Here is a 25,586-nt window from a genome sequence, read left to right on the forward strand (position 1 = left end):
TGTTTCATTTAGCTCTGGGGATGATTCACAGATTTGACATAGAGCAAAGAACCTTACAGCCCAGGAACAGGCCCTTCGGCCCTCCAAGCCTGCGCTGATCTAGATCCTCTATCTAAACCTGCGCCTATTTTATAAGGATCTGTATCCCTCTGCTCCCTACCCATTCATGTATCTGTCTAGATACATCTTAAATGATGCTATTGTTCCTGCCCCTACCGCCTCCGGTGGTAATGCGTTCCAGACACTCAACACCCTCTGGGTGAAGAACTGTCCCTGTATATCTTCCCAAAACTTTTCCCCTCTCACTTTGATCTCGTGACCCCTAGTAAATGAGTCCTGTACTCTGGGAAAAAAGTTTCTTGCCATCCACCCTGTCTACACCTCTCATGATTTTGTAGGCCTCAATCAGGTCCCGCCTCAACAGCTTTCTTGCTAAGAAAATAATCCTAATTGACTCAACCTCTCCTCATAGCTAGCACCCTCCATACCAGGCAACATCCTGATGAACCTCTTCTGCACCCTCTCCAAAGCATCCACATCCTTTTGGTAATGCAGTGACCAGAACTGTACACAGTATTCCAAATGTGGCCGAACCAAAGACTTATACAACTGTAACATGAACTGCTAACTCTGCTGCTCAATACACCGTCCAATGAAGGAAAGCATGCTGTATGCTTTCTTGACCACTCCATTGACCTGCATTGTCACCTTCAAGGAACAATGGACCTGAACATCCAGATCTCTCTGTACATCTGGGTCCAGTGCTTAGTTTATAGTCATAGAATCACAGAGATATACAGCATGGAAACAAATCCTCCAGCCCAGCTCATCATGCTGACAAGATATCCTAAATTAATCTAGTCCCATGTGCCAGCATTTGGCTCATATTCCTCTAAACCTTTCCTATTCATCTACCTATCCTGATGCCTTTTCAAAACTGTACCAGCCTCCACCACTTCCTCTGTACCAACTCATTCCATACACACCACCCTCTGCATGAAAGATTTGCCCTTTCGGTCCCTTTTAAATCTTTCCCCTCTCACCTTTAACCTATGTCCCCTAGTTCTGGACTACCCTATCCTGAGGAAAAGAGCTTGTATATTCGTTCTATCCATGCCCCCCATGATTTTATAAACCTCAGGCTCTGACACTCCAGGAAAAACAGTCATGGCCTATTCAGCCTCTCCCTATAGTTCAAATCCTCCAATTTTGGCAACATCCTTGTAAATCTTTTCTGAACCCTTTCAGGTTTTGCAACATCTTTCCCAGAGTAGGTTACAACCATTTTTTTTCACATACCCTGTTCCCATGTCTTAACTTACAGCAGGCCTTGTTCACAAATTAGCCCAGTGCTCACTTCCACTTCAAAACATTTCATCGGCTAATAAGTACTGTGAGACCTCCTGAGGTAGTGAAAGATATAATATTAGTGCAGGTTTTTCCAGTCCTCATGTGGAAGTTGGCATCTTCGCTAATGTAGTATTCCCTTAGCACTGCCTCGGAGTGTAGACCTAGATTCAAATCTCCGGAGTGGGGCTTGAACCCATGACCATCTGATTCACGGAAGAGCATGAGCCGTAACTGTCACCTGCTAAATGGTGATATATTGATTTTTTTTATCAATAATATTATAAAAATTATTACAATGCTTCATTTGGTTCTAAACTTTAAAATCAAATACAATCTGGGCTTTCCTGCACAGTATTTTCTAACAATTTGTTATGTCACATCAACAGTAGCATTCTGGTTTGAGTTATAATTCCATTTTGAATTATAAAAGCTTATGGCACATAAGGAACCCCATCATGCCTGTGCCAACTCTTTCAAAGAGCTTTCCTTTTAGTACCACTTCTTCTTGAGTTCTCTGCCCAGTGCTGGTATGACCCACTGCAGGATTGCGCCAGGAGGCAGGTTCTGAATTAATCCCGGCCAGGTTGGTGTCTGAACCCTGTGCAGTTGACACCAATCTAATCCAGATCAGCTGCCTAGCCAAGAAGTCCATGTTACTGTTGTAGCCAAGAGTCATGGTTAGTGATGGCAGAAGCTCTATTTGCTTTCCATCATGTGGCCAACCAGGAATCTCACCCATCCTTTTAATGTGCGCTTGGCTAACTTTGGCGAGATTTACAAGTTAATGAGCACATCTGTCTTGGCCATGAAGTCCTGGAGTGGGGGGGGTGGGGGGGGGTGCATTGAACCTGGAGCTTCAGTTCACAAATAAGGATATTACCCACTGCACCATAAGATCTCCTTTGTACTATTGCACCTGTTTTCTCCCCAATCCTTTTGACAGTTTCTATTAAATCTACTTCCATCACTCTTTCAAAGCCATGAATTCCAGATCACAATGACTCAATTTGTATAAAAAGAGTCTTCATCTCAACTCTCATTCTTTTGCTATAACTTGAAAAATATTTATGCAGATGTTTTCTCTCCCTGCATTTATCTCATCAGTCACATCAGATTAGAGCAGTTTGCTGGCAAAAAAATGGATGTATTAACTTTCTAAATAACCTGTTACGTACATGTTAGTCATCATGGGCAATCTAGCCTCAGACGCTGTTTAAAGATTTGTAGAAAGAATGATTTATTGCAGGATATTTCTTCTGGGATTGTCCATCCGTAAACAAAGAAGAATTGTTATCCACAATTAACATCAAATGTGTATTAGCTATATATTTTCTTACTGAGATAGTAATCAGAAAAAAATCTGGTCCATTTGTTATAATACCTCAGTTAAGGTCAGACTGGGTCAACATATTGTAAGGCAGACGTCCCAGTGAAGCAGTGAGCAAGATTTCTTTTCAATGAGGTGTAATTGAACTAAGCAGCTTGGAAAATCACCTGATTCTAATCAGAGCAGACCCATCTTCCAACACACACCTTGACAGGTGACAAACGCAGAGTCAGGAAAAGGCAAATGAAAATAATTTCTCTCCATTTCTCTCTATCAAAAGGACAGGCAGATGGGAAGAGGGGGAAGAGTTGCCTTGTTAGTTAAAAATGAAATTAAATCAATAGCAACCATCTAGAAAGACAAGGGTGACCTACACATGGGAACACCCTCACCTGCAAATTCTTCTCCAAGCCACACAAATTCCTGACTTGGAATTGTCGTTCCTTCAGTGTTGCTGGGTCAAACTTCTGGAGCTGCCTCCTCAATGCTATTGTGGGGCTGCCTACAGCAAATGGACTACAATGGTTCAAGAAATTAACTCAACACCACTTATCATAAACCTGCAAATTTTTTTTTGAAAAAGTGAGATTTGGAAAAGAACCAAAGATGACACAAAAAGGAAAGCACATTTATGCAGAGTGACCAGAATCAGGATGTGCGCTGGCAGCGAGGCAAATTCACGGATGTTTTCAAAAGACAATTGGAAAAGCACCATTTTTGGAATTACAGGGAAAGTGGAGGAAGTGGAATCAGTTAAATGGTTCTTGTAGAAAAATATCATGGAATGGGTGGGTTGAATGTCTGTCCTCTCTGTGCCTGTAATCTATAATTCTGTATTACATATCGAGTAGTTTTTTTTCCACGCAAAGGGTGGTATGTGTATGGAATGAGCTGCCAGAGGAAGTGGTGGAGGCTGGTACAATTGCAACATTTAAAAGGCATTTGGATGGGTATATGAATAGGAAGGGTTTGGAGGGATATGGGCCAGGTGCTGGCAGGTGGGACTAGATTGGGTTGGGATATCTGGTCGCATGGACGGGTTGGACCGAAGGGTCGGTTTCCATGCTGTACATCTCTATGACTCTATAAGAAGTGATTATAGAGTCGGCAGGTGGGTAATCTGCGTGGGTAGTTTTGAGGAACCGCAAAGGAGAAAAGACCCTGATGGGAGTTGTCTACCAGCCTCCTATAGTCGTCAGGATGTGGAGAAGAAAATACATCATGAAATAGAAAAGACATGTAAGAAAGGCACTCTCATAATAATCATGGAGACTTCAATAAGCAGTTGGACTGGGAAAATCAGGTTCATGGTGGATCTCAAGCTAAAGAATTTGTGGATTGTCATGAGATTTTTTTGTGGAACAGCTTTAGCAGAACCCACTGGCAACAGGGAATTCTGGATTTGGTGATGTGTAATGAGCCAGATGTTCATCAGGAGGGAAGCTTACCAGGGATGACACCCAGTGGAGCCTGCAATAGCGGGAGTATCTGGGGCTTATTCAGGGAGCACAACAGAAATTCATCACAAAGAAGAAGAAGCATACTAAGGGGAGGTTGAGGCAACCGTGGCTAACAAGGGAAAACAAGGACAGCATAAAAGTAAAAGAAAAGGTATACAATACGGTGAAGATTAGTGGGAAGCCAGCAGATAACTAAAAACCAGCAGATGACTAAAAGTGCAATAAGCTGGAGAAGATGAAATATGACAGTAAGCCAGCTAGTAATATAAAAGGTTGCAAAATGTTTTTGGACCTTTTTTAAAGGGTAAGAGAGAAGCAAGATTAGACCTCAAACCACTGGAATAATGAGGCTGGAGAAGTAATAATGAGAATCAAGGAAACAGCAGAGGAACGAAATATATACTTTGCATCAGTTTTCCCAATGAAAGGCATCAGCAGGATACCAGAACTTCAAGAGAGTCGGGGGACAGAGGTGACTGTATTGGCCATCACTGAGGAGAAAGTGCTGGAGCAACTGTAATGTCTGAAAGTGGATAAATAAACTGGATTAGATGGACTACATCTCAGAGTTCTGAAGGAGATAGCTGAGGGGATGATAGAGATGCTGCTGGTGACCTTTCAGGAGTGTCTGGAGTCAGGGAAGGGGTTTGGAAAATGGCTAACATAACATCACGATTTAAAAAGGAGTGAGGTAGAACTCAGAAAATTATAGGCCAGTTAGCCTGAGCTCAGTTGTTGGCAAGGTTTTAAAGTCCACTATTAACGATGACATTGAGTGGGTGAGAAAAGCTGGGGGATTAGGGGGAGGGGGAGGGGTTAGGGGAAGGGGGTAAAGGTGGAGGTGTGGGGAATAGGGTGGGGGGTACAGGGGAGGGTGAGGGGTTAGGGGAAAGGTTTGAGGTTAGGGGAAGGGGGTAAAGGTGGGGATGGGGGAAGGGGGTGGTGGGGGGGGGAGAGGTGGGGGTGATGGCGCCATGTGTGATGACATTGTACACTTTTCACTTTATTGTGGTACTTCTGTACGTGAGTACACATGACAGTAAAAATCTACATCTAAATCAAAAAAAATTAATTCCTTTTCCATTTCTGTCATTTGCTCTTTATTGGTGGCAATGCCACCAATGGGATGAATTCCAAGTCAGAAACTGTTTTCCTTAAGATGATTAATTAATAAGCTGCCTTCAGCAGCCCCCTGTCTGATTAGGAACTGTAGCCAAGTCTGAGAGTCAAGCTCCAATGTTGTATAAGTGAATGATTCTGAATGGGTTAAATCTGAAGACTTGCATTACAATCCACACAATCTGATGATGTCATGCTGGTTTGAGCAGGGATAAGACAAAATATCTTAGATTCTCATGGAGACTAGACCTATATCTACCTCAGCATTAATAGCAAGGTTCAACAAATGAATACAACATTTACTTAGTTGCTATCATACAATGAACTACACCTTGTTCAGACAAGTGCCTCTTTCTCATTAAGACTCAATACCAGATATTCCTCTGCCACTATAGACCAATTAAGCCCTTAGACCCAGTCAAAGGAGAAATGATCGGTCACTGCATTTTTGTTACATTGTGATCACGGAGTATAACTCCAGATCACCTATGCACATATCAAACCTCAATTACAACATGTGATTTTTAAAAGGGGACTGCTACAGCCAAGAAAATACTGCAGATGTAAATCAGGTGACTGTCCAGAGAGAGAGAGTCCCAAGCATGTCCATTTGACAAGTTTTAAAGGAAGTTTCAAAGGAATGGCTTTGAAAGTGTGGAAATTTAATATAAAATGAATTGTAATCTCCTTGGGGTTGTCTCAAAATGTTGGCTGAAAAGGCAGCAGTGAGATACTATGTTTTCTGTTTTTTTGCTTTCAAGATTACACAAGAACAGGTTAAAACCAAATCAACTCTGGTCCGCATGTGCTCTTGGAAGAGGATGTGCCAATGAGCTGAGTTCATATATGGGTGTGAGTGTGTTGTGAAGGTCAAATTTGAAGAACCATCCATTAGACATCCCTGCATTAAAGATAAGATACCTCTCTCTTGTTCTGAGAGCTAGAAGCCAGCAAGCTGGTCACAATAAAGCAGGACAAGAGAATTTGCAGATGATACCAAAATTGGAGGTGTAGTGGACAGCGAAGAAAGTTACCTCAGATTAGGCCAATGCGCTGAGGAGTGGCAAATGGAGTTTCATTCAGATAAATGCGAGGTGCTGCATTTTGGGAAAGCAAATCTTAGCAAGACTTATACACTTAATGGTAAGGTCCTAGGGAGTGTTGCTGAACAAAGAGACCTTGGAGTGTAGGTTCATAGCTCCTTGAAAGTGGAGTCGCAGGTAGATAGGATAGTGAAGAAGGCTTTTGGTATGCTTTCCTTTATTGGTCAGAGTATTGAGTACAGGAATTGGGAGGTCATGTTGTGGCTGGACAGGACAGCAATTAGGCTACTTTTGGAATACTGCGTGCAATTCTGATCTTCATATTGGAAGGATGTTGTGAAACTTGAAAGGGTTCAGAAAAGATTTATAAGGACGTTGCCAGGATTGGAGGAATTGAGCTATAAGGAGAGGTTGAATAGGCTGGGGCTGATTTCCCTCCGTCGAAGGTTGAGGGGTGTCCGTATAGAGATTTATAAAATTATGAGGGGCATGGATAGGGTAAATAGACAAAGTCCTTTCCCTGGGGCTGGCGAGTCCAGAACTAGAGGGCATAGGTTTAGAGTGAGAGGGGAAAGATATAAAAGGGACCAAAGGGACAACCTTTTTCATGCAGAGGGTGGTGTGTCTGTGGAATGAGCTGCCAGAGGAAGTGGTGGAGGCTGGTACAATTGCAACATTTAAAAGGCATCTGGATGGGTGTTTGAATGTGAAGGGTTTGGAGGGATATGGCCGGGTGCTGGCAGGTGGGACTAGATTGAGTTGGGATATCTGGTCGGCATGGACAAGTAGGACCGAAGGGTCTGTTTCTGTGCTGTACATCTCTCTGACTCTATAACTCTATAACTACCCTCTTCCTGGTATCTGCGAATATGATAGGAAACACTAAGTATAACCTGCAGGATTGTACTGGAGTCTCCAAGAATTGAAAATTAATCTCCAGGACACTACAAGCAACTCAAAAGAGCAGGAAAAGTAAATAAATTCCTCCCCCTGCCTTTTTAACACTTAGGGGACAGTGATGCTTTGTGTGGAAAGACAGATTAGTGGATAGTGGTGTTTTGGGTCTATGAAAGTTTGCAACTTTCCATGAGAAAGAGAAACAAAGAAAAAACAATAGCAGGAGAAAAAGTTGATTATTCCCAGACCCCCTAAGATGGCTTTGGAGAGGAGGATCATGATAACATTTCGTAAGGTGGAACAGCTGCCTGACTTGTTATTGCATCTGAGGCTTTTTCCTAGAGATACAGACACAGATTTGGCTGTGATCCCTGATGCAGTGGCAGGAATCAAATTAATTTTGATAATGAGCCACTTATCCTCAATTTTCCACTCTGCAAGAGATTTTCCTGCTGCCGCACAGGACTCCTGTTCAATCAGGAGACTGAACGTAGAATAGTGATAGCTAAATATCCAAGGGTCAATTGAAGGTTTAAATAAATTTTCTGCTAGAAATTCACAAAGGCGATCTCTCCTCAAGCCATGCAGACGCTTTATGGAGATTGACGACTGCTAGTGCTTTCTTAGTCTGCAGTAATGACAGTGACTTTGCTCCCATTGAAGGTATCTTTATGGCAATACTGATAGTTCTGTTGATGTCCACAGATCACTGACACAATGAAGGTGGCAGGTGTCTCTACTCACAGGTTGTGCTGAGTGTGGTGTTACGACCAGACTCCAGGTGAGGTTCCCTCAGGTATTCAATTCCACATAAGATTGTCAAGCTCCTAGGTGAGTAGTGTTAACCAGTGAGTAGTGTTAACCAGTGAGTAATGTTAACCAGCTCTCCTTCTTTCTTCACCCACCTTCTCAATCGGTTGCGAATCAGGATTAGTTTACAAAGGATCTCTTCCCTTGTGAATAGCTTTCTCCCGGATCAAAATAGTTCATTTCTTAAATGAATCTAATTTCACCAGGTAACAGAGTGAGTTTGTTAGTTACCGGATGTGTGAAGAAATAATGTCAACACACGTGCACAAATAAAAGCAAAGTACTGGACATGCTGGAAGTCTTTAAAAATAAAAGCAAAATTGCTGGAGAAATTCAGCTGGTCTGGACAGTATCTGTGGAGAGAGGAACCGAGTTAACATTTTGAATCCAGTATGATTCATCTTTGGAGCACACATGCACACAGATTGGAAATGAGAGTGAGTCCAAAAGAAGACAAAAGTCGAAAGGAATATGGATTTTTTTTTGAGTGGTTCATGAGAAGCAGATATTAGTTGAACAGTTGATTTGTAATTCTGTTCTTTGCAGTTCACTTAAAATCCTTTTGCCTGTATCCTTTTGACAATAGCCGGCAGGCAGTGTATGTCATATTTCCCGATTATCAATAATGATGGCTGACAGTTTGGATGGTTTGCTGCCACCAATTGCCTTTCTGCTTTCAAAACAACAAAAGTTAATGGGTTAAACAGTCTCCAGTGAGGCATGGCAACAGAAACAATAAACAGTTAACAGAATCTCACAGAACAGAAACTGTTACATTTACCAATACACATCTCCCCCAAAGTCTCTGACTTTACAAATACAGATGATTTTGAAGGTTTTTAAAAATTTCTTCCAGAATGTGTTGTTTTCAGGCTTGGAAACTTAGTGAGCCTTTGGTTTGAGGACTGTTGACCTTCATTCTGATTCTCTGTGAATAATTTCTCTGTGGGAGGACCTTTTATCACTTGTTTGACCTTCACGAAAATGTACCTGGTAGTTGGTCCACTATCTTATCTGGACGAACTTAATCTCCTGAATTTCTTTCACAGTGAACTCTTCCCTGCTAACTCAGTATTTGCTCCATACCATCATGTGGGGGACTTCTTAATCTCATGAATTTCCATCATGGAAGATGTTTGCTCTGAATAAGCAAGCACTTTCTTCCTTGTGGTCTCCTGGACTTCTGAACTAGACAAATGCCTTATGATTTGAACAAGTAATTTCTTTTCTTTCAGTCTATGTTGAAACCAAGCAATTTCATATTTTTCTGCCTGTGAAACTTGCTGGATTGTGGTCTGGTTTCCATGACGTAAAAGTAGCTCTACTTTGTCCAAGCAAATCTTTTTCGCAATTTGCAGATATGTCATGGTTGAAGCACTATAACATTTTGAATAAATTGGACATAGAGTCACAGAGATGAACAGCACATAAACAGACCCTTCAGTCCAACCCATCCATGCCGACCAGATATCCCAAACCAATCCAGTCCCTCTTGCCAGCACCCGGCCCATATCCCTCCAAACCCTTCCTATTCATATACACATCCAAATGTTGCAATTGTACCAGCCTCCACCACTTCCTCTGGCAGCTCATTCCCTACACATACCACCCTCCGTATGAAAAAATTGCCCCTCAGGTCTCTTTTATATCTTTCCCCTCTCACCCTAAACCTATACCGTCTAGTTCTGGACTCCCTCATCCCAGGGAAGAAACTTTATCTATTTATCCTATCCATGCCCTCATGATTTTCAAAAACCTCTATAAGATCACCCCTCAGCCTCCGATGCTCCAGGGTAAACAGCCCCAGCCTATTCAACCTCACCCTATAGCTCAAATCCCCCTTAACCCTGGCAACATTCATGTAAATCTTTTCTGAACCCTTTCAAGTTTCATAATATCCTTCCGATAGGAAGGAGACCAGACTTACACGCAATATCCCAAAAATGGCCTAACCAATGTCTTGTACAGCCGCAACATGACCTCCCAACTCCTGTACTCAATACTCTGACCAATAAAGGAAAGCATACCAAACGCCTTCTTCACTATCCTATCTACCTGCGACTCTACTTTCAAGGAGCTATGAACCTGCACTCCAAGAGGTAGTCTTCCTTATGAACTTACCCATTTTCCACAACCTTAGTTGAGTTACCGAAGGATTGCTGTTCACTCATTACCATCTGTATCATTGGCATTGTTGATTCTGCTTTGAGATATGTTCTTCATTGAAGATAGGAATGGAAAACACTTTGACTATGCCTGTAAGGCTTGTAGCTTTGTTTCTGTTGACAGTAAGGGACGGTTCTTTTAAGCTCCATAATTTCATTCTCTTGGTTTGTGTTCCACCATGAGTCTAGGCAAACCAGTGAACTCTTACACCAGTTGATCCTTCACCAGTTGGTTGACAATAGTGTGTTTCTGATCTAGTTGTTCTCTTGAAACATGTTATATTCCTTCTCCTACCACAAGGATGTTGAGGCCAATGTATGAGTGTAGGCTCAAAATGAAATGTGTGTTCTGAAGAAGGGTCACTGGATTCAAAATGATTTATCTCCACAGATGCTGCCAAACTAGCTGAGGTTTTCCAGTAATTTCTGTTTTTGCTTTTGTTTCTGATTTCCAGCACTTGCAGTTCTTTTGGGTTTTTTTTGTTAAAAGTGAAATGTGTTAATTGCGAACTGCTCGTACATTTTCAACTCTCGAGTGCTGTCTGCGGTTGCAGAGTTATTTACAGCATACCTTTAATCTTAGGAGCAGTTCCACCTGGATTATGTAGTCTCATCTTCGTAGGCTGTAACCTCTGTTTCTTCAGCCAAGATATTTGATCTGATAGAATAGTAACACTTACTCCTGCATCAGGCTTAAACTTCACAAGATGTGCATTAAATAGGTTATTTGAGAGTCAAGTTGGTTATATAACTCCTTTCATTTAAAACCATAACTTATCCTAAGAAAATCTTTGCCACATTTTCTTGTGGAGGCATATTGTCTTCTGCAGGTATCATTTTGAAAGAAGGGGTTCAAACCATAAAAATTTCTTTGAAGAAGTAAGCATTTGGCTTTTCTGAAACTGTGTCTTCCTTCCACCTATCATTTTGAAGTGACGTATAGTCTTACGGGTCGTGGCATTCTTGTGTTATAGCCAACCATTGCCTGTATCTGTGTAGCTTTACTATTCTACTGCGCTGATACTGAATCTTAGATGATATGTTGGCTTGTCACATATCCCTTTAGACGGTCCATATCATATAAAGTGAATAGGCCCTGTTGCTATCCTGAGGTAGGATTGTTTTTCTCCTCTCAGGATCTGAGAGTCTTCCTGGTTTCTGCTTCCAGAATAATTTTAATAGTTTTCTCTAAAGTTAAATCTTTCTTGGGCTATAATAAATCTGACAAATATTCATTAATAATTCCAACAAAAATTCTGTCTCTTGTAATATCTGATTTCATACTTCCATGGTCCATTTTGAGCTAATGTGTAAAGCTTATCAATTAAATTAAATTCCCCTGGAAACTGAACTCTTCTCTTAAATCTTGTTCAATCAAGAGTTTTATTTGCTGTCAGATTAAATTTTCAAAGGTTTTTAAAACTTTATCAAATCTCTCTGTATTGTCTTTGATATTTTGGTGATTTATTGCTTCACCGGCTATAGAACTCGCTGAATACAATCGGGTCATAGAATCCTACAGCACAAAGACAGACCCTTCGGCCCAAACAGGTCCATGCTGATCAAAATGTCTATCCATACTAACCCCATTTCCCTGCACTTGGCCCATATTCTTCTAAACATCTCCTATCCATCTATTTGTCCAAATGCCTTTTAAATGTTGTTAATGTATCCACCTCAAACACTTCCACTGGCAGCTCATTCCATATGCATTCCACTCTCTGTGTAAAAAAGTGGTCTCTCAGGTTCCCATTTATTCTTTCCCCTCTTACCTTAAACTGATGTTCTCTTGTCCTCAATTCCCCAATCCTGGGAAAAAGACTGTGCTTTCTTCCTATCAATGCCTGTCATGATTTCATACACTACTATAAGGTCCCCCCTTCAGTCTCCTATGCTATAAAGAAAAAGGTCCTAGCTTGTCCAACCCCTCCCCATAGCTCAGTCCCTTGAGTCCTGGCAACATTCTTATAAATTTCTTCTACACTCTTTCCAGTTTAGTAAGATCCTTCCTATAGCAAGGTGACCAAAACTGAATACAGTACTCCAAGTGCAGCCCCATCAACCATACAATTGCAACATAACTTCCCAACTTCTATACTCAATGCCATGACTGATCAAGACCCATGTGCCAAAAGTCTTCTTCACTGCCCTGTCTACCTGTGACTCCACTTTCAGAGAACTGAAATCTTAGGTCGCTCTGTTCCACTACACTCCTGAAGGCCCTATCATTCATCATGAAACTCCTACCTTGATTTTCCAAAATAAGGGTGGCACAGTGGCTCAGTGATTAGCACTGCTGCCTCACAGCGCCAGGGGCTCATGTTTGATTCCTGCCTTAGGTGACTGTCAGTGTGGAGTTTGCACATTCTCCCCATGTCTGCATGGGTTTCCTCTGGGTGCTCCGGTTTCCTCCCACAGTCCGAAGATGTCAGGTCAGGTGAATTGGCCATGCTAAATTGCCCATAGTGTTAAGTACATTAGTCCGGGGTAAATATAGGGTAAGGGAATGGGTCTAGGTGTGTTACTCTTCAGAGGGTCAGTGTGGACTTGTTGGGCCAAAGGGCCTGTTTCCATAGTGGAGGGAATCTAATCTAATAATAAAATGCAAGACCCCACGCTTATCTGTGTTAAACTCCATTTGCCATTTCTTGGCCCATTTCCCCAACTGATCAAGGTCCTGATATAATAATGTATTAACTTAATTATAAGAAAAGTCCCATGAATTCTGGAGATCTGAAATAAAAACAGAAACTGCTAGAGAAACGCAGTTGCTCTGATGGCATCTATGGAAAGAGGAACAGAGTTAACATTACGAGTCCAGTATGGCTTTTTTGTAACCTTTCTTCAGAATGCATTAGCCTCAGATATATTTTGAAGCAATTCTGCATCCAAGGATGTACAGGATAGATGGATTAGCTATTGGAAATGCAGGGTCACAGGGATCGGATAGCAGGGGGAATTGGGTGGGATGCTTTTCAGAGAGTTAGTGTGGATTTGATGGGCCAAATGGCCAGCTTCCACCATAGGGATTCTGTGATTTTATCTTAAGAATTGTCTTAATCAAAAAATCCAATCTTCTGTTCCATTTGGCAATCCCTCACATTGAGAAGAATCGCTAATAATTGCAAAAACTTCAGTGTTTATTTACTCTTATTCCTTTAAATCTATTTTAAATCTGTAGCATCTCAATGCTGTTTACAATTTACTATCTTCAGGCTTGTATCTTTGTATTCAATCTGTTTTAAATTATTTTCTTTAAAGTGGCTTCAGATGTTTAAGTTCAAATTTCAGATTCTAACTTTACTCTGGGGCCATTAATCACTTCCTGCAGAGTCTTCTCTACTAAGCTCTCTGTTTTTTCTCAGCATGGCTCTTTTTGATTTCCCTGTGTCTCTTGGAGATAAAGATCCTGTTCTGGAGTACTGATTTTGTTCTGCTGCATCTCCCGCACATGCTGCCAACTGTCAGTTTTCACATCTCAGCTGCTGACTGACAGTCTGTGATTCCTTCAAATGACAATATTCTTAAAAAGTTCTTCAAAACTTCTTTTCTTCAGGGTCAAATAGAACTTGAATCCACATCGCTGCTTACCATGTCATATTCTTGGATACTGTTGCTGTCAGCATGACATACTTTCTGGTTACCCCCTATTGTTGGCTTGTGTCTGGGGTATCTTTTTGCCACCAATCTGTTCTTTATTAAATCAAAGGTGTGTCTAATTATCAGAAGTGGAGGACAAATCACTACAGAGAAAGGCCACTTATCTTAAATAACAATGTATAGTTTATTGCATGAGAGTAACAAGTATAATTAACATTAACTAGTTGGGCATGACTATCAGTGACCAGATATGTCACATATGTCTCTATTGGGACCTTGTGCAAGACTAACTGTTTCTTCACCTAAAGATTGCGTAACATCATCAGGTTGGATGGAGCTAATATAACTTCAACATTAACTCTTGAAGGACCATTATCTTCCACAACATTCCCCACTCTCCTACATCATTGGGTCTCTCTCCTACAGAAATTTATCTGCTTCTCTATCACAGGAAAACCATCAGGCAAGCCAAACTGGAATAAGAACAAGGAAGCCAAGGCCTGTTACTTATGTCCATCCCAGTACTTTGTTCTGAATGGACAGGCCCCACACTTGATTAAGATCTGGATGATATTTGTAGCTGACAGTAGTGAGCTTTCCTTCTATATATGTTTCAGCAGCTATGTCTCAGTTGGTGGTGCTTTCTTCTCTGATTCATTATGATTTGAATTCAAGTCAACTCCAGAATTTCAATGTTAAAATGAAGGCTAACCCTCCAATGCAATACCAATAATGTGCTGCATTGTTGGAGGCATTAATCCAAGCCCATATCCACACTTTTGGGTGGACATAAAAGACATGCCTCACATTTCTTTGAGGAAGAAGAATGGAGTTATCCCAGGTGTACTGGCCAATATTTAATCCTCCACCACAAATCCAAATTACCCCAATCATTATCACAGTGCTGTGGACATCTGCATTTCCTCCACTACAATCATGGCTGCTTTTGAAAAAGTACTTCATTGACTGTAAAGCAATGGAGGATGTCCTGTGATCACAGAAGGTGTTATATTAATGCAGCAAACCTTTGTAAAGGTTACTGTGAAAGTTACTTGCCAAGGAGGCTATTTAGCACCCCCAAGCCTGTCCCACCATTCTTAGATAGGAATTGATCCGTATGTTAAACCCATCGATTTTATATCCCTTCACACACTCGATAAACAAAAATCTATTAAACACAGTTTGGAAAATTTCAGTTGTCCCTAGAGTTAACAACTGTTTGGAGAAGAGAGTTCGAGATCTGTTGAATCCTTTTAATCATAAGAAACATCTTTCATCCCTTAATCTCCCTTGATCAAACAAATGTAAGTCTAGTCTATGAGACCTGTTCTCTTTTCAGTCCAAGTATAATTCTGCATTGTATTCCATCCAGAGCCCTGTATTCTTCCTTAGGTGAGCACAACTCCTAATCAATTTAAGTTCTATAAAAAAAATTTGAAACCAAGTTAATTAACTAAAGCTGCTTCTAACATTCTAAAAGATTCAGGTTAAGTCCAAATATGTTAGATACTTCCATCAGTCAGGGTAAGTGGGGTAAAGATTTGAGGGATGAATTTTCTTTATAAATGCAAATTATAAGACATTTTGTTGTAGCTCCTATTTTTCTGTTTGTCAACTGTCATTAGTTGCAAATGGTGTATTGATTTATTTCTATATTTGTGTCTCTCAAATGCAGTGATGATGAATTATGATGGCTTCTTTGTATATAATAATATGATACCTTTCAAAGTAATGATATAATGATATAATGATGTTGCTGTATGTGTCTAACGAGAATGTATTTCAATGACTTTAATGATATAGTCATATATTTCTCTATGTTTGCAAATTATGTAGTGATGCTTTTCAACATATTTGTACTTTAATAATGGCCTACATTTTATACTGAAAACAACATTAGGGGTACCAACACTCTCCCATCATTGAATATTAACTTTAATAGAAACTTTCAGGGACCGCACTTGTGCAGTTAAGTGTAGAAATCTGTCAGTGTTGTCAAATTTGCCCTGTTAACCTAAAAGATTGACAATACCAGTATCTCACTGAGTGACAGAGCATTCAAATACATGTAACAGTGTGAAATTGTAGTACAAATCCATAAAAATGACAGAACGGCAGTGTTATTCCAGTGTAAGCAAAGTTGTAATGATGTGAAACGGCTTAATTACTTTCAAGCATCCTTTCTGACACTAAATTTTACTAGCGTGGAGTCTAGTGTTGAGAATTTAATTATTGTTGGCAATTTAAAAGAGAGGAAGTACAATTTTTTTAACTTTTTATTTCTGTTTCATTTACTTTTCCCCTTTAATTCCATCTTCTTTCCTGCTCTTTATTTTGTTTTCTGTTCCTGATTCGACATTGAAATCAAAATATAGCTAACACTCTCTGTTTAAGTCTTTGCTTAGCTAAGTAAGGGTTCTTCAATGTGACAGGTCGCAGATTTCCCAGAGAGGTTATTATGCCAAAGTTGCTTTCTCATAGCCACAAATCCCAAGGGTGATAGCCCATGGAAAGTCTTTGACAGCAAGTTGTGTCACGTTAATTTTTGTCCAAAGATGACTGCAAAATCTGACAGAAAACAATTTCAATTGTTTTTCCATTTGTTCATGGAATGTGGGCATCACTAGCTAGAAGAGCATTTAGTGTCCATTCCTAATTGGCCAGAAGGCAGTTAAGAGTAAACCACATTACTGTGGGTCTGGAGTCACTTGTAGGCCAAATCAGATAAGGCCAGCAGATTTCTTCCCTAAAGGACATTAATGATCCAGATGGGTTCTAAAGAGAGTTGATGGTCCTTACATAGTAGGCATTAGGATAGCTTTTCAAATCTCATCATCTGCCATGGAGACATTTAAATCCAGAACATTAGATTAGGTCTCTGGATTACCAGTGACATTAGTACTATATCACCCCTTCCCCCACGCATGTATTAAAAAGATGCTTAATTCTTTTTAAAAATTTAAGAATTCTAAATTTTAAAGGCCAGATCAAGCTTTGATAAATTACCAGACCTAAAGAGTATAGGTTTTGAAAGTGGATGTGAATTAATTTTACACCTTGACAGTCAACCTGTGATGCATTCAAGTCCAGCTGCAAACTGAAAACAACAAATCAGTGGATTTCCCCGTGACATAATCCATTAAAAACTGACCACATGCCAAAACCGTAGACTTTTAGTCTGATCAAAAGGCTAAAGTCAAAAAGGGACAATTTTAAAAGAATGTCCTTGAGGATTTGGGAGAGTTTTCCAGAGTGTAGGCAGTTGAAGTCAAGGCCAGCAATTGTGCATAAAACGGAAGTGAAGCATGCACAAGAATTCGAGTTGAAGGTTGAATGGCTGGAGATTACAGAGAGTGAGGGGAAAAGCAGTAGAGGAATTAACCACAAGGATTTGAATTTTAAAATCAGCATTGACAGATCAAGTTTGGATGTAGGTCAACAAGCTAATGGGTAAATGGGACTTGGTGCAAGTAAGGACTTAGACAATGAAGTGTTCCATAACTTTTCTTGCAAGGAGATAAGCAAATCCTGACTCATTCTGTTGTAATAGCCCACTAATCATATTCTCCAGATACTGTCTCATCTCCGGTATAACGACAAATAATTGCTTGGGAAGACAGAACTTAAATGTAGCCAAAAGAAAACAAGAAATTGTTTTCATCTTGCAGTCATCAGAAGCAGAAGGCAAAAAAACAGACTTGCTAAAAAGGACTCTACTTTATATGGTGTAAGAGAGCACTGATTATTTGGGCCATTGTTGGTATGGAGATGGGCCAACAGTTAACTGTCAATCTTACTTCTCAGATCAGACAGATAGAATCTTTTTGAACAGGTCATTGCCATAGGGATGAAGCAAAGATTGGCTGCCTCCATGACCCCCTTTTGTATGAACAAATTCCTTTCACCTAAGTACAACAGTGCTTTGTGTATTTATATGTGTAACTTCTGCTGTGTACATGAACAGGACTCTTCTTTATGTAAGCAGGGGAGTTTGTACATACACTGCAACTTCTTCAGAAAAAAAGGTTTAGGAGCCAGTCAATTGCTGCTGTATTTCCCTGTCAACACCCTATTCAATCAGAATCTACCTGCCTGGTCTGAAAATCAAGATTAATAGTTAATTGTTCTTGCTACAACTCCATACCTATGATGGCCCAACTAAGCAGCACCCCCTTCTCATGCTGTATAAAATATTGTCAAGTCTGTTTCCTGTATCCTAGTTTTGATGAATGCAAGCTGAAAAATATCAATTTCTTTCCTCCTTTTAGCAATGTCTGAATCTCTGGCAGCAGAGCATCTGCCTGTGCCTCTCTGTGCTCTTTTTGTCTTTGTCCACGTGAGTGTCTGTTTATATTTATGTTTGTACATGAGTATGTCTCACAACATATGTTACATGTGGTAGAGTATTTTTAGGTACTCTGCTAGAAGCAGAAGACAATGGAGTTTGATGACAGAGGGCAGTTTAGTTGTTCTTTTTTGCCTTAGGGTGGCATTGTTTTAACAGACTCAAACTAGAAACTTCAATGAGTCTGAATAATTTCTTTTTCACTGTTCCAGATTTATCGCTTCTCCCTGCGAGGAAGTAAAGGCCCACTTTTATGACATGAAGTAATTGAAAGATCTTTGGTAGATTGAAAATGGATCTGTTTCCATAAATATTTAAATAACACTAGCTTTCCGCTATGGTAAACAACAATACCTTATTGTTTAAGGATGTTATTATATAGAGACTACATAAGATAGCAATAGAAATTGCCACAAAAGCAGAGTGGGGACATATCTCTCCTCTGTGTTATAGCCAGATTCCAGATGACAGTCCCCAATTTCGGGTGTTTTTTTAATTCACTCATGAGATATGGATATCATGAACTAGGCCAACATATATTGCCCATCCCTAATTGCCCAGTTGCCAGTTAAGAGTCAACACATTGCTATGGGTCTGAAGTCAGATGTAGGCCAGAATAGGTAAGGATGGCAGATTTCCTTCTCTGAAGGGCAATCTGAATGAACCAGATTGATTTTTCTGACAATTGACAATTTGTTTCACGGTCATCATTAGACCCTTCATTCCAGATTCTTGATTGAATTCAAATTCCACCATCTGCCATCATGGGATTTGAATCCGGTAACCAGAATATTACCTGGGTTTCTGGATTAAGTCTACAGCAATAATTAGGCCATTGCTAGTGGTGAGAGTGACTCCTTTTGTTGTCCTTTTTCTTTTGTCTGATTTGCTAGCTAGCTGGCTGCTAACACTCAGAGTGAAAGAATTTTTTTACTTGTGATATAGGGGTGACAAGGGCATAATTCTTTGTGACTTTCATAGCATGCTAATGTTCAAACCCATGTTAGCCCATGTGAATAGGCAAAAGTGGGCACTGCAGATGCTGGAGATTAGAGTCAAGATTAGAGTAGTGCTGGAAAAGCACAGCAGGTCAGGCAGCATCCGAGGAGCAGGAAAATCGATATTTTGGGCAAAAGCCCTTCATCAGGAATTCCTTCACAGCAGACTGTCCTGCTGTGTTTTTCCAGCACTACTCTCACCTTGAGCCCATATGGGTACCATAGTACACAGAACCCTCTGTCCCATTGCGTACTCGGGTTTTTAATGGGCAGGTAAGGCTATGAAAATTCACTAAGAATGCCAAGAATATGGCCCTGGATTTTTGAAAACAGACCACAAGACCCTAAGAATAGGCCATGAGCATTTGCTAGTCCGCTATAAACTCTGCAGGTCTATTGACGAGTTGACCTTTCTTCAGGGGTTTAGATATTATGGCTTGGAAGCGAAATGGACAATGTTTACATGAAAATGCAATTTTTTTAAACCAAATTTAATTGCAAACCAAAACGTTTTGTAAAGATTTATGATTTTGCACAAAACCATACAATTACTTGAATTTAAAATGGCTCCTACAAGCCTAGTTAGACTTTAGAGACACTTTGTTTAAACCAAGTGTGAAGGTTTATTTTGGTAACGAGGTCAGTCTGTGACCCAGCACGTTAACTGTTTTGCTCTTGTTAATTTTTAAGCCAACTCAGCCATAACAATAACAATTAATCCCAAATTCTCATCCTTGCGCTGACGTGCTTTCACAGCTGGAGATAATTTAGCCGGCATTGCCGATGATGAAGGGCAGGCACAGGTATGGGTAAAATTCAGACAAATATTTATGGAACTGGGAGTTTCAACTTTAAAATGTTTATGGAACCAAATATGTTTTCAGATACAATATTTACGTTCTGTATAAAGGCTTGAAAAAGCTCGTAGGCATGTCAAGCTAATTCTAGGTTTAATCTGGTTTTGAGTAGCCCACGTTATGAACTGGTTTTTTTTTTGTACAACACCCACACTGTGAATAGGAGCTGTGTTCCATGTGGGACTTGCTTCCATGCCTGTTGGTCAGTGAACGAGTGAGAACAGGTCTCTGCCCAGTTGAGACCAGTCATGTTCATGGAAAATTACAACCTCTCTGATGTAGGAGTGAATATCTTGTCAGATTTCATGAGTTCACAGTCTCATAAATGTGCATAAATCAAAGAACCACACAATGTAAAAGGAGGACATTCAGCTCATAATGTCTGTGCTAGTCCTTTGAAAGAACTATCCAGTTAGCTATGCTCTTAGCTATTCTTTCCCCTTAGCTCTTAAAATTATTTCCCCTTGCAAATAATTTAGCCAATTCTCTTTCAAACATTAGCCTTGAATCACTTCCAATGCTCTTTCAGTTAGTAATTCCTGATAATAACCGTTGTTTTATGTCTCATAGTCAGGATGTCAGTAAAGCTTTAAGAGACAGGCTAATTATACCATCACTGTATCACAAGATGTGACCTGAAGGTATAAAGGACTCCATCTTGACTTGGACCATTCGAAGCATGACATGTTACTGGAAGCTTGCTGCTCTCTTTTGTATTCTTACAGCTTAATGTTAGCCAGACACTTATTTATCTGGGAATGTAATATTTCTACATAATAATTAGCTGGAATAAATGTCTGTTAGATTCTTCAATAACATAATTTCCATGCCCAGTTTTCTTGTTATTAAGGAACATGTAAACATTGCCACATCAGAAAGAAAACACTGCTAGAGGCAAACTTACATCAATAACAACTAGCCATATGCAAAAACAGCAATTGTGGCAATAATCTTAAATTTGTTTATTGAACCTGATGTCAATGGAAACCATCAAAACCCTCCATGTGTTTGAACAACTGTATCAAATCTCCTCTTAATCTTTTCTACTCTGAGAAGAAAAACTCCAGAATCCCCAGACCCCTCTATACAACTCAAGTCCCTCATCCCTGGTACTATTCAGATAAATTGCCTCAGCACCCTCCTCCCCGACAGAGTTTTGAATTCCTGGATTACACACTTCTTTCTGAGCCGGTGAGGTTGATGGAGGATGAGTAATGGAGGATACATGGAGAGAGCATTTAATATACATTGTTTCAGAAGAACACAACAATGTTGCTATCTTGCACTATGTTGATCAATAATTTTCCCAAAGTCCCAATGATATATGCATTCATCAAGGATTATGAAGTGGCATTTAAATCAAACCACATAAGAGACAAAACAAAGAATAGGTCATTTTAGACTGAGATGAGGATGAATTCCTAAACTCAGACAAGGTAAATCTTTCAAATTATCTATCCCAGAGGCTTACAGAGGCTCAATCATTGAGCCATATTTATGACAGATTTTAATGGAGCCTAATGACTTAAAAGGATATGCAGATAGTGGAGAAAATAGTATAGACAGAGACATCAGCCACCATCTATTTGATTGGTGAAGCTGACTCAATTGGGTGAATGGCTTAATCATGCCACTATATCCATCATTCCTATGATACAGGACTGAACACAACAGGAAATAAACAAGACCAGCTTCACACCAGCTCCATTACACAGCACGAACTTCACTTGTAGAATTTTGAAAGCTTGACTAAGAATTTTGCATACAGAAACACAACTTACATTTGCACAGAGGCTTTGATGTTGCAAAAGTGCTTGAGGCATTTCATTGGAATGCTATGTGATAAAATTTGACACCAAACCTAGTGAAACGATATTAGAACAGGTATCCTGTGTGCATTAATCTAAGCCGTTTGTACAGGATAAGGGTCACTCTTTAATAAGTGATTCCAACTAGAAAGAAAGCAGGAGTTTTCATTTATAAAACACCTTTCAGGATGTCCTAGAATGTTTTCAGTCATGTAATCATTTTTGAAACATAATCATTGCTGTAATGTAGAAAATGCTGCAGCAACTCCCATAAACAGCAATGTGATAATGGCTCAGCGATCAGGTTGTTATGATGTTAAGTAAGGGATGAATATTGACTAGGATACCTGGGTTTAATGCTTCAGCAATTCCATGATTTTTTTTAAACAGGATCTCAATTTAACATTTAATCTGAAAGACCAAGCAGGAGTGAGGATGATGAAATCTGTCTTGAATCACAGACTGATTTCCAAAAGCAACAGCTCAACAGTCAACACCCCATGCTTCATGAACCAGCCAGATATACTGATCCATGTAACGTTTAACCTTTGTCTTTTGTTTTGGGACTCATTTCCTATTCATAATTTGTGCGTTTGTTGGATTATTTTTTCTTTGCATACTTAGTAATTTATAAACTCACTCATTTATTAGCTCACAAAAGCCTGGCTAAACTGACTCCTTTTAAAACATAAAAGTATTAGATCTGGAAGAAAGGCATTCACAAAGAATAGATCTTTGTTATACTACAATAAAAACAGAATATGCTGGAAAACTCAGCAGATCTGGCAGTATTCATGGAGAGAGAAGCAGAGATAATGTTTCAAGTCCAAAAACTCTTCACTGGAAGAATTCTAAAGCAGAGATTTTGTCTTGTCCAGTGATTGGATCGAGGTTGGTCAGGTGGATCATATTGACTATAAGTTCCCTGAATGGGGCTGTTAACCTGGGCTAATGAGGGAGTCCTGGCTGACAGATATAAACAAGCGTTGCAGAGAGTCTCTTCACTCTATGGACTAGCTCTTAGCTAGCTGGTCAGAGTCCATGTTTTGTGTGCATGTAAATAATGGGTGACTTGGTGATGGGATACAAGCCTCCATTGGAGTTATTTCAGCCCCAAAACATTAACTTTTTTTTCTCTCCACAGGTGCTGCCAGACCTGCCATCTTTGTGTTTTTTTTTAATTTTCAGATTTCCACCATCGATGGTATATTAATTTTTAAACTAACTCGGTTGGGACTGCTGTCTAAGGTGTGATAGCTGAAGGGAAGTCAATTCATTTCCCCCTATCCTCCCCCATCTCCTCAATGGGGAGCTTGAAGATTTGGAATATCAGTCTGGAACCTGAATAATTTGGAGAATCTTGCTCAGGTCTGATCGTAACAGAGTCTGATTAACATCCCGGTGATAGTGGGCAGGATATCTCTGTTGCGCTGTTCTAGTCCCCAGTTTAACAGGAATCCAAAAAATGCTCTTCCACTTGACTCTCTTACGTACCCTCACTTTCTATTATACCAACTGCAGCAAGCTCAGTTAAATTTCACCCCTGTATTCTGGTTCTCCATTGTTGTTGCTGAATATTTCCAGTATTTTATATTTTTATTTCAGATTTCTAGTGGTATTTTTGTTTGTGTTTTAGTTTGTGTTGAAAGTTTGCATCTTCTTAAGCTACCTGTTTTAGGAAATAGAACGTTGCATGCTTAACATTGAGACATTTCTCGCTGCACTATTTATACAAGGCTATACTGAAGAGCTTTTACAAAAGAATTATCCCTTAGTTTCTACGTTACAAATCACAACACTTCAAACTGTCTGCATTTGCTGTAATGTGCTGTCTACCAGACATAAAAGTCATTGGATCAATGTGAAGTGTTTTGTGTTGAAGTACAAATTATAATTACCATTTCTTCACTTGTTCTTGAGAGTATGCATTTTAGTAGGTTTTCAAAACTGTAATAACTTTAATTAATTGACCACATATTATTGAATGCTTCAAAACAATTGCGCATGATTCTCTGTTCTTAACGAAAACAAATTAGTTCAAAAATCTTCTTGAAAGGATTTAAACGAGTACACTATTTTACTTGCCTTCAGAATAAATTGACTGAGGCTCTTTTTATGAACTGCTGTAAGATTGTAGCTAATGAAATGCTGTTGTCCCAACTGTGTGAGATCAGACGATGGTTCCAGGCACAAGATAGTGGGCTCTCTTTCAAATTGCTTATGACATTCCTAGGTGCAGATAAACAGCACACTGTATGGTCTCATTATCACAGCGTTTTGTGAAGAGGCCATTGTTCAGATTTAGCTGTCTCGGGTTAGCCTGACTCAGCAGATTTTGTGTAAAGTTTACATTGCTGCTTTCCATCAGGGAAACTGAATTCTTCTGTATTTACAAAGCGAGGCCAGGGTAGTGCAGAAGGAAAAATGATTTAAACGTTGTTTCCAAACAGGAATCCCATCACAGGTCCAAAGGTTCTATCCTGGGGCATGTGGACCTTTTTCATGCATGACTCTGGTTTAATACTAGGATCTACAGTCTCCTGGGAACCCTTGATTCAATGGTCACATGCACAAGGCAGAGTAAACTGACCCTTTAACCTAAATAGGAACCAGGAAAACTCCATAAAGACCATTGTATCTATCAATAATTCATCAACATCTGTAACAAACTGGCAATTCACTTACAGCATTATTAAAACATTCATTGCAGGAACACTTGAATGGCAGATAGAGGCCATTCAGCCCTTCAAGCCTGCTCCATTAATCAATAAGATCATGGCTGATTTGATCGGTCTCATCTCCATTTTCATTTCTGTCCCTCAAACTTATTGATTTCCTTGTTGATTAAGAATCTATCTTGAACACACTCAATGACCCAATCTTTACCGCTAATGCAGGAAGAGAATTTTATGATCCCAGCTACCCTTCCCCCCCATCAAATCCTTCCCGGATATTTTAATTCCTCCCCAATCAATTACCCCTCCCATGGATTTCTCCCTGGAATTGATTTTGGCCCTCCCAGCCAATCCCTATCCTTACAGAACACTTCTGCCCTCTCTCAGTGTTGCTCCTTTCATTTATTTTCTATCCTGCAAAGTCTCCCAAGTGCGATTCAGCACTGTCCTCTCTTCATTACCCCAGCTCTGAAGAGTAAGAGGTTAATGTAAGTGATGCAACTGATGTTATAATCAAGACATGAAGAGAATAGTTTAAAAAAGAGACTGAGAAAGAAGATACAGAGTTGGAACGACTGTACTATGCATACCATGGAGATTACTGTTAAAGTGGAGCAGACTTATATTGGGCTTATGCCCGAAACGTCGATTCTCCTGTTCCTTGGATGCTGCGCTTTTCCAGCAACACATTTTCAGACTCATATTACACCAGTTGAAACACTAAAAGGTTTGGGACAAACCAACCCAGACAGACGGTGGTGTAGAAGCTGTTATACATGTTCCATTAAGACACCTGCTCATGTTATCAGCACTATATTACAGCATGTGACCTGAAAGTATGAAGATCTTATGAGCACCACCTTACTTGGGATCACTGGAAACCTGATATTTAGATTTAGATTTCGGTTTTCTTGCCATATGGACTCAAGTACAGAATTCAAGAGTACAGTGAAAAGTGTACAAAGACCACACAAGACGCCATCTTCAGTACAAACTATCTATGCACTTTGTTACAGAAATGGAGAAATAAAGAAATAAATTAGAAAGCTGATGGCTGCTGCTGTTAAACTTCACCCCGGCCACTGCTCTCTACTGCCACCATCCGGGCTCATGTTGGGCTCCAGCCACTGCC

General features: G+C 39.9%; 1 long non-coding RNA gene across 1 annotated transcript in view; it reads left to right on the top strand.

The window, feature by feature from the left end:
• The window catches only part of LOC148146723 (uncharacterized), a 93,955-nt gene that overhangs the window by 62,474 nt on the left and 5,895 nt on the right, over positions 1-25,586 (top strand). Inside the window, exons 2-3 of the long non-coding RNA XR_015760382.1 lie at positions 7,902-7,977; positions 22,924-23,147. This is a non-coding gene — a long non-coding RNA (uncharacterized LOC148146723). The remainder of the gene's footprint in view (positions 1-7,901; positions 7,978-22,923; positions 23,148-25,586) is intronic.

The sequence above is a fragment of the Chiloscyllium plagiosum genome, unplaced genomic scaffold, assembly GCF_037043375.1.
Source record: "Chiloscyllium plagiosum isolate Xiang-an unplaced genomic scaffold, Cpla_swu_hap1 HiC_scaffold_19, whole genome shotgun sequence".
In the NCBI taxonomy this organism is placed as follows: domain Eukaryota; kingdom Metazoa; phylum Chordata; class Chondrichthyes; order Orectolobiformes; family Hemiscylliidae; genus Chiloscyllium; species Chiloscyllium plagiosum.